Below are 13036 nucleotides of genomic sequence, written 5' to 3'. Positions count from 1 at the left end.
GATTTAACAGGTGCACATCAGACTGCAGGTCCTATGTCTGAGCATAGTTTGAACAAAATAAACTGCTGGGCTTTTAATACAGTACCCAGTTTCCTCCAACTGGCAAGTGTCAGTGCTGAACTTAATTTCGTACCTCTGTTAATGGGCACATCAAGCCAGACTGCTCTGTCCAGTACATGGAAGGGCTTTTTAATGAAAATGCATTGCGGTCGGACTGGATGGTTTGTCTGATGCAAGTGAAAATCCTTTATACAAAATCCAATATATATACGGTGTTTAAAAACCATACAAAAGCATTGGGGCTTTTGTTTTTGTCCGGTGAGTGTGAATATCCGGTTCATACGAAGATAGTTTTCAACATGTTTTACTCATCGATTTCTATGATTTTACTGTATTTGTTTACTTATTACCGGAAAAATGTTTTCACAATGATTGCGTATTTCAGGTCAAATATACGGAGGTTGGGTGAAAGGTCTATTGGCCTGACACTCTTCTCATTTTGCATTGGCTATTTTATGGAACACACAAAACATTGAAATATTTTGCAGAGTAATTTTTGATGTTGGTGCTGTCTCTGTATGAAAAAAACTTGTCGATTAATTAGTCATTTAAAATCAGATAGATCACATGTAGGGAAGCACTCCACATGGCTGTACTATCATATTTGATGTACCTGATCAAAGCAAGCAGTCCCCCTTATCTGGCTGACTGAACACAAGTCAGTTGTCCCAGTGTAACTGATGGTGTCTTAGACAATATGTTCTTGAAATCTGAATGGCCTTGGCTTGGTAAGGTTTGACCTTAGCCTTCTGAAGCGCCTTGTGAAGAATCTTGTTACAACTTTTGCTTTGATTTGGCACTATATCAATAAACTGAACTGAACTGAATACTTGTTACTTTGGTTGAAAACAAATTCTGAATCTTTGGAAATTCATTAATTTCCTATAACCGCTTCTTCCAATTAAAGGTCATGGGGGGCTGGAGCCTCTCCCAGTGGTCATTGGGTAAAAGGTGGGGTACGCCCTGGACAGGTGACGCGCGTCGGGACGGAGCCGCTAATGGCGGATAACAAAAAGCAACGCCGTGATGAAGCCTCACAGGACATGTTGTGGCATGTCCAGCTCGTCCACAATTTCTCGGATAGTCACACGACTGAAAAGCCACCGAAAGCCGTCTGAATCTTCTGAATGGTGCAAGAGCTAGGCATGTCAGGGCATGTCCTGTGAGACCAACACGGAGGTGCTTTTGTCCCGCGCCATTAGCGGCTCCGTGGTGAATTCCTCTGCTCCTCTTTCCATGACAGAAACTCCTGTAACAGTGGAATGTGCCAAAAAAGTGCTATGTCCACATCTTCTGCCATTTCTGTAGTAGTCAGACGATGTCCCGGACCAACATAGCATTCACTTTGGAAATGATCTGGTCGTTTCAGCCTGTCGATCGCCGCTTAAAGCGCGGCGCCCCCTCCGTCATTGTGCGCCGTCTTTAAACCGGTTGTAACACTCCTTAATCTGTGTGATCCCCATAGAATCGTCCCTGAAAGCCATCTGAATCTTCCAAATGGTTTCCACCTGGCTGTCTCTCACAGTTTCTGGAAAAATTTGATGCAGCAAAGCTCCAAATCGTTCAGACATTTTCCTTGCAATGAAAATCCGACGAGTTGGGGTGGACCACTGCTCACTCAAAGCATGCTCACAGGCGAATGACGCAACCGACAGGCGTGAAAAAACTCATGCATGCGCACGAAGGTTCAAGCTTGGCTGATGCAAGCGCACATGATTCAAATCCATATAGTTTTTGCAAAAAATAAAAAGGTCGGATAGTTTTCTAACAGACCTCGTATATTCACATTACATAACAAACGATATTCCTTGCTGAAAATGCCTACTATTTAGAACTATTACAAGGACTGCATGGAAAACTACGTTAAGACAATGCAGCTTTCTGCTGCTGTGTTGCAGCTATTTCCAAACTAATTTACTTGTCAAAGGCTGCATATTAATGTTGGATGCTTGCCCTGCACTCTGTCTCTGTCTCCACTGAATCCAGGGCACAGAGGTTCTCTCTGATCTATGTCAGTCAGAATAGAAATTTTGCAGCCATTGACAAATGGTCTTGTAGGAATTTATCAGATGCAGTGAGAGGAGAAGATGTTTGCCAGAATGACAACAATCTATATTTAAATACAATCTATCAACAAAGTCAATGAAGTGACTGAGTGCCAGTGTTCAATGACTTTCCTCTCATTAGTGGGAAGCAAAACACCACTACTGCTACTATGGCCAGCTATGAAAAAGGAAGTTGTTGAAACTCAGATTTCCTGCATCTTTCCTGAGAACTGAAACATTTCTAGTGGTTTCAGCATCTGACTCATTTGATGGGTCATTGATTACACATTACTTTCCATTTAAATATGATCATCAGATAAAGATATGAAGCATATTATCAGATTAAGTAGATTTTACAACATTCCATAACTTTTAAGACCAGCATTATGACTGAGCAAGACATGATAATTATCTCTGTTTTTAAAAGTGCAAATGTCTAATGTACATTATGGTAAATACGGTCATGCTGAAATGGTAAAGCAGAAATTTGGGTGTTTCAATCCAGTGTTAAAAATTAAGAAAAGCAGTTTAGACAAGAGGTGTGCTCTAAACAAAGGGATAAGCATGATTTGTAATTTATATGGTCAAATTCTTTACTTCCTCTGCATTAACACAGAGCTCAACTATATGGATGACACTACTGTAATTCGTGTTTCTAATTCAGGTCAACTTAATCTTGTGTTTCTCTTTCTTTGGGAATCTACAGAACACTCTTTCAGTGGACAAAAGAAAAAAAAACATACAGTCACGTACTTATGAAACTGCTGATGAAGTGTGCTCAGAACATCTCACGGAAGATGGAATTTGGTATGAATATTTCACATTTAACAAATAATAGGCCAGTTTAGAGTTTCAAGTCTGCATGCATACTCGTTTAGGTCAACAACGTGTGTTTGTGGCACGGCATTTTCTTGATCAAACTCAAGGTGCAATATATGTAAATTCATCAATTTTCCATAGATCATGCAAGTTAAAGTATATATTTCTGATAAATGAAATGTCAAATAAGCTGATTATTCAAAGTAAATAACAAATAGAAAAATACTGATGTACTGTGTTTTATTTTTGGTGCCATATGCACGGGGAAATGAAGTCATAAAAATGGACATTTTACCTGGATTTTATCTGCCGCTGATAAACCCTCATGTGAGTCTGCAAGAAAGGTGCACTTCGGTGACATCATGTGAGGCACCGCCCCCTCCAGCCCCATACACCGAAACAAAACCAGAATTTTTTGCAGCTCAACATCTGTGTTTTTTGTGGCTTTGGCATTAAATATGTCTAAATGGGGAATAGGAGTGTTTTGGGAAGATGCAGCAACATCTCTCTTGATATTTATTACGTGGACAGTTTTCCCAACGACAAGACTTTGAGGAGGAAAGTGGGAGCTTTTTTTAAGTGCCTCTCAGACATGCTGCAAGAACGAAGCCCAGCACAGTGTGGGAATGGTCTTCAAAAAACGGATATAACCGCAGATTCTATCCTTTCCATTCAAGTGACCACGAATACGCTAACAAAGCGTGTTGCTTCTCACGAAAGTGTGTTTGTGGTTTGTGCCGTGCCATATTAATAAGATATGGGAATTGATAAATAATCTGACTGATAAGCAGATTTGATAATGGCATTGATATCGTTAAAATATTATTTCAAATCTGTATGCATTAGTCTGTACATGAAAAAATATGTACTTAACTAAGGTGGTTGACATGGCCAAAGTGCATCTGGTTGATGGTAGTCATTTTATGGTTACAGTCCTGAAACAGATTTACTCAGATGACGTCAGTGGCTTTGTGCCAGCTTTTCCTTTTTGGTGGTGGCACTCTCCACTAGCCTCAGTGGGCCTTGTTCAAACTGCAGAGCAGCAGCCCACACTCTAAAATTCCCTTTCTAGACCAGGGTTTACCTCAGGGCACACACAGCGTGAACGGCTGCAGGAGTGTCGTCTTTGTAAGCCTACTATAACTGCTGGAAAACACTGATGTTTTGATGTGTTTCTACCCCACCTAAACATCACATCTAATGGCAAAAAATGAATCATTCTGCATCCACAGACAATATCAGATCACAAATGTTCTTCTTCAGTATAGATTTTTTAGCCAAAAAAAATATTAATTCTGCATATAATCATTTCACATAAAATGTGAGACGAATACTGTATTCACATGGCCTTTACCACAGATAAATCTTTGCTAACAAATAAAGTCTTCACTTCTTCCAACAATAATGGACCATCAGTTCCTCTGTCATACAGATTACTGAATATGAATACATGCAACAAATACAAACACTAAGCAGCAAAACTCTTGACAGAATAAAATAAAACTCAGTGCTAAAATACCCTTGGCCATATGACCATTGTGTTATTTTCCATAATATATGAGAAACATGTGTATAAACACACAAAAAAAGCGGTTTTGGAGAGACCAGCCACTGATGTCACTGTACAGCTCTATGATGATTGGCTGTCATGCCCGCCACTCAAAAACAAAATGGAACAGGTTCACACAGAATGTGACTTTTTAACCTCTTAAAATACCTTTTACAATATGTCAAGGTTAGCTATCTTCGAACTTGTCCAAGGTCTGTGTCCCAAGAATGTTCCCTGTGAATTTGAAGACTGTGGCAGTAATAGAACTGGACTTATACGGACGGACAAATGGATGGACAGACAGATGGACGGACACCAGGTCTTCGCAATACCCGATGGCCATATGATGCAGAAAACATCAGTGACAATATGTACACACTGGTCAACACAGTTTTTCTTGCATGGAGTTTTTCAATGGATTTTGGATCATTTGGGTTGCTAAATCCGAATTTGGTGTTAGTTTTTGACAATCACATCAGGTTTTTGAGATAAGAAAACATATTTCTCGTATCAAGTATTGAAGCAAAAGCTGCAGACCTGGTTTAAAAACTATGGTTTTGAGCTGCTTTGTGCATGATTAGTGGCATCAAACTCATGAGTGAATGAGCAACTTCTGCGTAATCCATTAATATGGAACATGCAGATTCCAAAAAAATGTGATGGGATATCTGAGCTCAGATTTGGATTCAGCACCCCAAAATGATCCTAAATCAGTTCTCCAAGTCCATGCAAGAATTTTTTTTGGACCAGTGTTATTTGATCATTCTAAGCAATAACTGTAATTTATGACAATTTGAGTTTCAAAATCAAAATTTAATAAACATTCAACCCAAATGTATGAATACAGTTCTGTTTACATTGATTAAACAAAATACAGTAACTCGCTGATTTTTACCCAAGGCCATGAAAATATGGCCAATGCGAAGGCCTTGCGTCCATCCATCTTTGCTCAGCATAAGTGCAGTCTTATTACTTCCAGAGTCTTTAAATTCACAGGGAACATTCTTGGGACACAGCACAACAGTGCTAACCACTTAGCCACCATGCTGCCGCTGCTGCTGATTAAGAGGACAGATTCAAGAACTTTTTCCCCCCCTTTCTTTAACATTGCAAGATGGGGCAATTTGCAACATTTTCATGAAATTCTCAAGCAATAATGTAGATATTAGCACTCCACGTATGCTTGATTTTTTTTTTTCATAAAGCTCGGAATTATCCCTTGAGAAATTCACAAAAATGTTGACAAAAGCCCTGTCTTGCAATGTTAAATAAAGTGAATACAAAACTCCTAGATCCACCCCTTAATCAAATCAGCTCTAAAAATTAATGGTTTCTTCCTATGGCCTGTACTCAACCCATTCACTAAGTTTCAACAGACAGTCAAACAACACTGAATATATTACCTCCTTGGTGGAGGTAATTAACATGGAGAACAGTGTTGGCTAAATGTAATCAGTCTCTTTAGTAAGTAAAAGATAATGTCCTATCACCAAGTAAATGGTTTTAAAGATGCACAGAAACTTTACAAAGGTCAAATCTGTGGAATCAAAATAAAAGTATTTTTCTTGCACAACTGTTATGCAGACTTCTTGACTTTTGGCTAATTTTTTTTTCTTTTCCGGCAAGCATGGTGGCTTAGTGGTTAGCACTGTTGCCTCACAGCAATAAAGTCATGGGTTGGATTCCCACCTGTGGCCTTTCTGTGTGGAGTTTGCGTGTTCTCCCTATGTTTGCTTGGGTTTCCTCCCACATTTAAAGACATGCAGGTTAGGTGAATTGGAAACTTTATAGTTGTCCAGGTTTCCCTTGCAAAAGAAGTGTCAGTCTCAGTGGGAGTAACCTGGTTAAATTAAAAAGCTCATCTACCCTGAAGCAACTGTTCAATCTGAATTATATGTTAATCAACCATGATTTTATGAGTGTTTTGTTTTTTGTATTTTATCCAACTACATAACACTGAAAGAGTAATTTGCTATATGAAAAAGTATCTTTAAAATTACACTGTCTTGGTTTCAAAAGCAAACAACAATGGCTGAGGCCGTGGTTCTGAAGCCAACACAACCTTTGTTGTCATCTTTGTTGTCATCTCCTCTATTAATTAATAAAGATACCATGATTGAATCACAGCAGCATATAAGAGCTGTGTAAACTGTGACCTGACGACTGGGCTGTTTGTTCAAAACAAACTAAATCTAAAGTGGAGACAAGCCAAACTCAGGGCAGCAGAGCAGAAAAATTATTTCGTGTTCGTGACAACTGTTAATAATAGGAAAATTAAATAATTAGTTAATGAACTGATTTAAAATATTTCATACATCTATACAGAGTCCAAGGTTTGAGGAATTATCTTTACATATGGAAAATAGCTAAACCTCAATGAAATATACAGTTTTGTGCAAATGTTTCAAGCAACTTGTTATTTTGATTGAAATGTTGTGTTTAACCCCCCCCCCCCCTTTTTTTCATCAGTGGGGTAAAAAAAAAAAACACTAATTTGAAATGCCCAAATATTTTACCCCCCCCCCCCCAAAAAAAAAACCTCAACAAAAACAAATGTGATTTTCTTCTATTTTATGAAATAAATTAATCAATTTCCTGAAATGATCATATTATAAACCTTAAATTTCAAATAAATTTTAAAAACGCATTTCTTTGTAGGTGTATTACCCCATATAACATGACAACACAAGCACAGTTGCAGATGACTTCTCAATAATAAAATAATGGCCAAAATCTGATTAAATAGGATGTAGTTATTTATTTTATTTATTATTATTGAAAAGAAATTAGGATTTTTAAAGGTAAAACGAGGAAAGGCATTTGACTTATTTATATATTGTAACTACTATTTTGCCACTTTTCATTATTTGTTTAAAGTTTGACCAAATAAATGTACCTGGAGCTTTTTCCAGTACTGTAAATAGCTGCTCCAGTATGAGCTGAGCAGCCATTTCCAAAAAGAACAAGAAATGGAATGTGAAGAACAACTGACATAAGAAGTTGTATTTGATCTAATAGATTAAATTAGTCCTTTTTGATTAACTGCTCAAAATACATGCAAGCATTAACGATTAAACTGTTTTATCTTAACTTCAAAAATAAAGAAGGAGAAACACTGATTGGGTGTGTAACAAAAATTGGCCTTTGATGTAGGTACTTTCAAAAGCAACTGGAGCACTGCACTTGTAGAGCGCAAACCTCCGCCAACACTAGTTTCCATTTCTACAAATTTTTATCTTGGAAAAAAAATTTCAGGGTTAAAGTCCTGTTAGAAGTGGCATTTCATAAGATAAATTAGATGTGATCAAATGTCACGCGTGTGTATTTAGTTCATGCACTTGAATTAAACTTTTTTTGTGGTGTTGTCAGCTTTTCTTTTTTTTCAACTTTTTCAGCTGCTGAATCCTTTTTCAGATAATTTTCACAGAACATTGGCTATTTCTGCTATGCACAATTTGCCATTGCTTTTTGGCACTTGGGTTCAGACTGATAACTGAAAGGCAGACAAACAGGCATAAAACTGGAATTTTGGTGATATAGGTAAATTTATAACAGAAAAATGAGAGTGATTAAGGCACGTTTGATTGAGATAAAATGCAGAATGTACCCTAAATTGACTTTTCAATATTAAATTCAAACATCCACAAAATCCACAATCCAGACCAGATCTGGATCAAACTTTGTCAAGCGACAGTGAGTGCCAGTCTGCACCTCACTTTCAAATATGAGAGTGATTGGAGCACGTTTGATTAAGATATAATGTAAAATATACATTAAATGGGGTTTTTCAATGTTAAATTTAAATGGCCACAAAATCTTTAATCTGGATCAGATCCAGATCAAACTTTGCCCGTTGATAAAGGATACCATCTTACAAAAATTAAAAAAATTATATCTTTTTTGACAGAGTTATGGATTCTTAAATATTTGTTCATTGTTAAAGGATAGGGATTTTTGCAGTTTGCTAGGGATGTGAATCGTACAACAACTCACGATTCAATTCGATTCCGATTCTTGGGGTGACGATTCGATTCAGAATTGATTTTCAATTGAAAGAGCTCTGAGAAATAGTTATATTACTTAAAAAAATTTATGTTTAAGAAAATGTAGCTTTACAAGGTTAATCGAGTGATTATAGATGCAAATTTACTTATCTGCTTTGCTCGTTCAGAGTTGGCTGGTAGTTTAGCGAAGCGCTGGTCAGTAGTCGGCAGATAATGCTGCTCCACTTCTTTTAGCTCCGGGTGATGGCGTAGCATGTGGGCTTGCGGATTTGAAGTGTTTCCGAAGTACTTGACTTTCATTTTGCAGATTTTGCACACTGTCATGTCAAGTCATGTCAAGCTCCTTCTTACTCAGCAAATAAAATCCAAAATGCACCCAAACATTTGCCTTCAGCAAAGACGGTGCTGGCTGAATAAGCTCTTCATCCGCTATGCTAAGCTGCAGCTCACGAATGTTTGAAGCACGCCAGACCCTCCCCTCGCGGGGACGCTGTAGTACGGAAGCCGTTGCCTGACAAACAGTACACGCAGCGAGTAAGCAAGAAAATGTTTAAAAAATGCTTTTTAAAAATCGATTCTTGGACATTTTGGATTAATTCAGAATCGTAATAAATAAGAATTGTGATTCGGACGTGAATCGATTTTTTCCCGCCCCCCTACAATTTGCCAAGATTTTTCCTGACTTTGACCATTGACCTTGAAAGTTGAATGAGTCATGCCTATCAGGATATTAATCCTCTGTAAAAAAAAACAAACAAACAAAAAATTGTAGCAATATATGAAATATTGTGGGTTCCACGCTGTTCACAAACAGACAACCAAACAAACGGGCAAAAACATAACCTCCGCACAATCAGAAGTCAATATTTAACACACTACTTTTGTCCAACTTTTGAAGGGTTGAGATAGTGTTCTGGAGAGGAGCCTTCAACATTAAACAATAAAGACATTTTTTTAAAGATATTATCTACAAATGGAGCCACTGGTACAGCTACCCCAGCAGTCATAGAGTGTGAGGCGGGGTACACCCTGTGTAGGACACTAGTCTGTAGCAGGGCCACATATACACAAACACACACATTCATACCCACACACACACCTACAGGCAATTTAAAGTTTCCAATCCACCTAACCTGCATGTCTTTGGATGTCGGAGGATGCCGGAGCAGCCGGAGAGAACCCACGCAAATATGCAAACTCCACACAGAAAGGCCACAGGTGGGAATCAAACACATGACCTTCTTGCTGTGAGGCAACAGTGCTAACCACTAAACCACTGTGCTGCCTACTCCATATTATTATTATTATCATTATTATATAATGTCTTAAAATATGTCATCAATAGTGGACCTTCACCCAAAAAGGGGGTTACTTCTGACCCCCTGCCACCCCTGGCTATGGGCCTTTACAGTGTATGTTAGCAGAACGAAAACACAGACAATAACAAAAACTTTTGTATTCATAAGGAAAGTGTTATCTGACTGGTCAGTCACATGTGCCATCCATCAAAAACAGACTCAGTACATATTTGTAGTGAAGCGGGGTATAATTAATTTTTTGAAATGCATGTGGTGATGCTGCTGCTAAGCTTCCAGAAAGCACCAACAGAGTAGTAGCTGCAACTCCGTCAGCATGGAGCTGTGAAATGGACCAAAACGGAACGCAGATCAATGTTAAACTCATGTTTCATGAACCTGGTTCCCATCAATCAAAAATAATTTACATTTTGGCTTGATACGATCCACTGGATCAGATCATCCTTTGTAACAGTGTCTTTGCGTTTTAATGACGGAGTTTTGGTTTGCCATTCCCTTGTAGTTTTTAATAAAAAGGTTTTGGCTAACCATTCTTTTATCTTTTTTAATAAAAGAGTTTTGCCTAACCATTCCCTAGACTGTTTAATAAAAGATTTTTGGCTAACCGTTCACTTTTCTTTTTAATAAAGGAGTTTTGGCTAAACATTTCTTATGGTTTCTAATAACGTGAATGTGGCTACATGTATGGGAGACATATGAAAAAACATGAATTCTACAGGTACTGTATGAGAAGCAGAATTGCAAGTTTTTCCCAAACATTCTCATTGTTTGTTTTTTTAAGAAAGGAATTGTAACAGTCACCTTTAAAAAGAAAAAAAAAAGACTTTTGCCAAATGTACCCTTTGCTTTTTAATAAAGGAGTTTTGACAAATGCTCCCTTTTTTGTTTCTTTGCCTTTTTCTAATAAAGGAGTAATGTCAAACTTTCCCTTTCCATCTTAATAAAAGAATTTTACCAAGCATTCCTTTTGCTTCTGAAATAAAGTAGCTTTACCAAATTCCCTTTGAGTTTTCTGTTAACTTTGCAATTAAAGAGTTTTACCAATGTTTCTTTGCTTTTTAAATAAATCCTTTAATTTTTTTTTTTTTTTTTTTTTTTTTTTTTGCTTTGTAATAAATGAGTTTTAGAGGCCCTTTTGCTTTGTAATAAAGTTTTACCAAAGATTCCTTTTGCTTCTGAAATAAAGTAGCTTTACCAAATTCCCTTTGAGTTTTCTGTTAACTTTGCAATTAAAGAGTTTTACCAATGTTTCTTTGCTTTTTAAATAAATCCTTTAATTTTTTTTTTTTTTTTTTGCTTTGTAATAAATGAGTTTTAGAGGCCCTTTTGCTTTGTAATAAAGTTTTACCAAAGATTCCCTTTGCTCTGTAATAAAGGAGCTTGACCAAATCGTTTTGCTTTGTAAAAAGGCGTTTTTTCAAACGTCCACTTTACTTTGCAATAAAAGAGTTTTACCAAACATTCCATTTGCTTTGTAATAAATGAGTTTTACCAAACATTCCTCCTTTAAAAAAAAAAAAAATAGACTAGTTTTCCCAAACGTTCAAAGATTTGCTGTGGCTCCTGGAGCTTCAGCCGGTTTTGTTTGACCGACTTCAATCCCTATAGTCTTGCCGAGTAACAAAATAGAAAATATACTTACACACAAGTTGTTTTGCGGTTAAAAACGCGCCGTCAAACGTGTCGAAGCAACAAGTCTCTCCACCGTGTTTTCGAGCTGTTCCGGTGAAACGTCCAACTCCAGGCTGAAGCAACTACGGAGAGGAGGAAAACAGCAGCGTTTACAATCGTCATCTTGTCCAAAATTGTTATTCGTGCAGTGTATTTTTAGTTCATGCCGAATCTGGCTGGGAGTTTGTGAGGTTCTGACACGGAGTATTCCGCAGCAGAGGCTTTAAAGGAGGGCACGGACGGGCTTGTTTTGGAAAAAAATGTCAAAAATGTCAAAGATTTTCGCGGCTGTGTCAAAGCAGCGAGTGTTCAAAGTGAGCAGCTTGTTGCAACAGCGACGAGACTCGGCCACCGTCTCTGAGCCGAGGAGATATTTAGTCCAAAACAAAGGGCGAAACCTACAATAAACAGCATTTTCATTCAACGTATTTGTCCACTATTCACAAAGATGTTAAACCTCACGAAAGGAAGTCAGTTTGCATATCTGCAACTACCATTGAAACTTACCTCGTTATTGATATCTCATGTAAAAATGTCCCTTTCTGCTAATGTGAGATTACAGGGTATTTTTTTTTCTTTTTTTTTTAAATACTATGTCAAGTAATTCTGGTGTTTCTGGGCCAGCCAGGAAGGTGTCGGTGACTGGCTTCGCGCACTGACAGAGATGCGAAGAATGCTCGGAATGAGAAGAGGAATGAAATGAACGCAAAGAGCGAGTTTAAGGAGGGGCGGAGCCAGAGGTGGCGTCATCCGGAGCCCAGCGCGAGGGACAGGGTGGGAACATCCCGGGAACTGTGGCCTTCAGGGACCTCGGCCTGACTCAGACTTCCCGGCTTCACAGCCGCGATGATGTTAATCCAGCTCCACCACCTGTGTAACAAGATAAATACTTCTGGATTCTTTTTTTTTTTTTTTTTTTTTTTTTTTGCTTGTCAGTCAAGTAAGATTTATTTCCAAGAAGAGCTGATTCACTTTTGTGATTGATCAATGTTAATCTAACATTGTAAGCATTTTGCAACATGATTTGCAACAATATAAATTAATGGTGGAACAATGTCACATTTTTGAAATGTGGGCTGTCAGAAGTGTCACTGAGACGATCGAATCAAATTTATTGCCAAATGAGTTCTCACACATACAAGGAATTTCATCCGGTGTCATTGGTGCATAAACAACAATAAAAAGAAAAGGAAAAAAAAATACTTATGCAAGAAACAGACAAATAGGCAAAACTGTTCACTGTCAAATAAATATAACCTAGTGGAATGGGGCTGTGCAAAGGCTTGTAGAGGTACAGTACCTTTCAGTGCAGCAATGATCAATATGTACATTGTGGGAGTGGGGGGGGGCGGGGTAAACGGGGGTCTCTGGTATTATTTAAGTCTAGCTGCAGACAGAAAGTTTTTGTGTCTTGAGGTTTTAGTCCTGATGGACCTCAGCCATCTGACAGAGGCAAATCAGAGGTGCTTCTGAAGCTGACCCCCACTAACGACTTTGCAAATCACTTAATTCGGGTTACTTTAATAGGGAAGCGCAGTCTTGTTTGAACCTCTGCTTGATATCGCAGGATTT

General features: G+C 38.0%; 1 protein-coding gene across 3 annotated transcripts in view; it reads right to left on the bottom strand.

Moving 5' to 3' along the window:
- The window catches only part of tead1b (TEA domain family member 1b), a 177686-nt gene extending 165339 nt beyond the window's left edge, over positions 1-12347 (bottom strand). Inside the window, exons 1-2 of one of the 3 annotated variants that reach the window (XM_034190731.1) lie at positions 11972-12347; positions 11436-11547 (exon numbers count right to left, since the gene is read on the bottom strand). The gene's annotated coding sequence lies outside the window, so the exon portion shown is untranslated. The remainder of the gene's footprint in view (positions 1-11435; positions 11548-11971) is intronic. The other 2 variants (XM_034190716.1, XM_034190723.1) reach the window with 2 other exon arrangements.
- Positions 12348-13036: the final 689 nt, after the last annotated feature.

The sequence above is a fragment of the Thalassophryne amazonica genome, chromosome 2, assembly GCF_902500255.1.
Source record: "Thalassophryne amazonica chromosome 2, fThaAma1.1, whole genome shotgun sequence".
NCBI classification, from domain to species: Eukaryota; Metazoa; Chordata; class Actinopteri; order Batrachoidiformes; family Batrachoididae; genus Thalassophryne; species Thalassophryne amazonica.
Note: the sequence above shows the minus strand (reverse complement) of the source record. Positions and strands in the feature narration are given on the sequence as shown.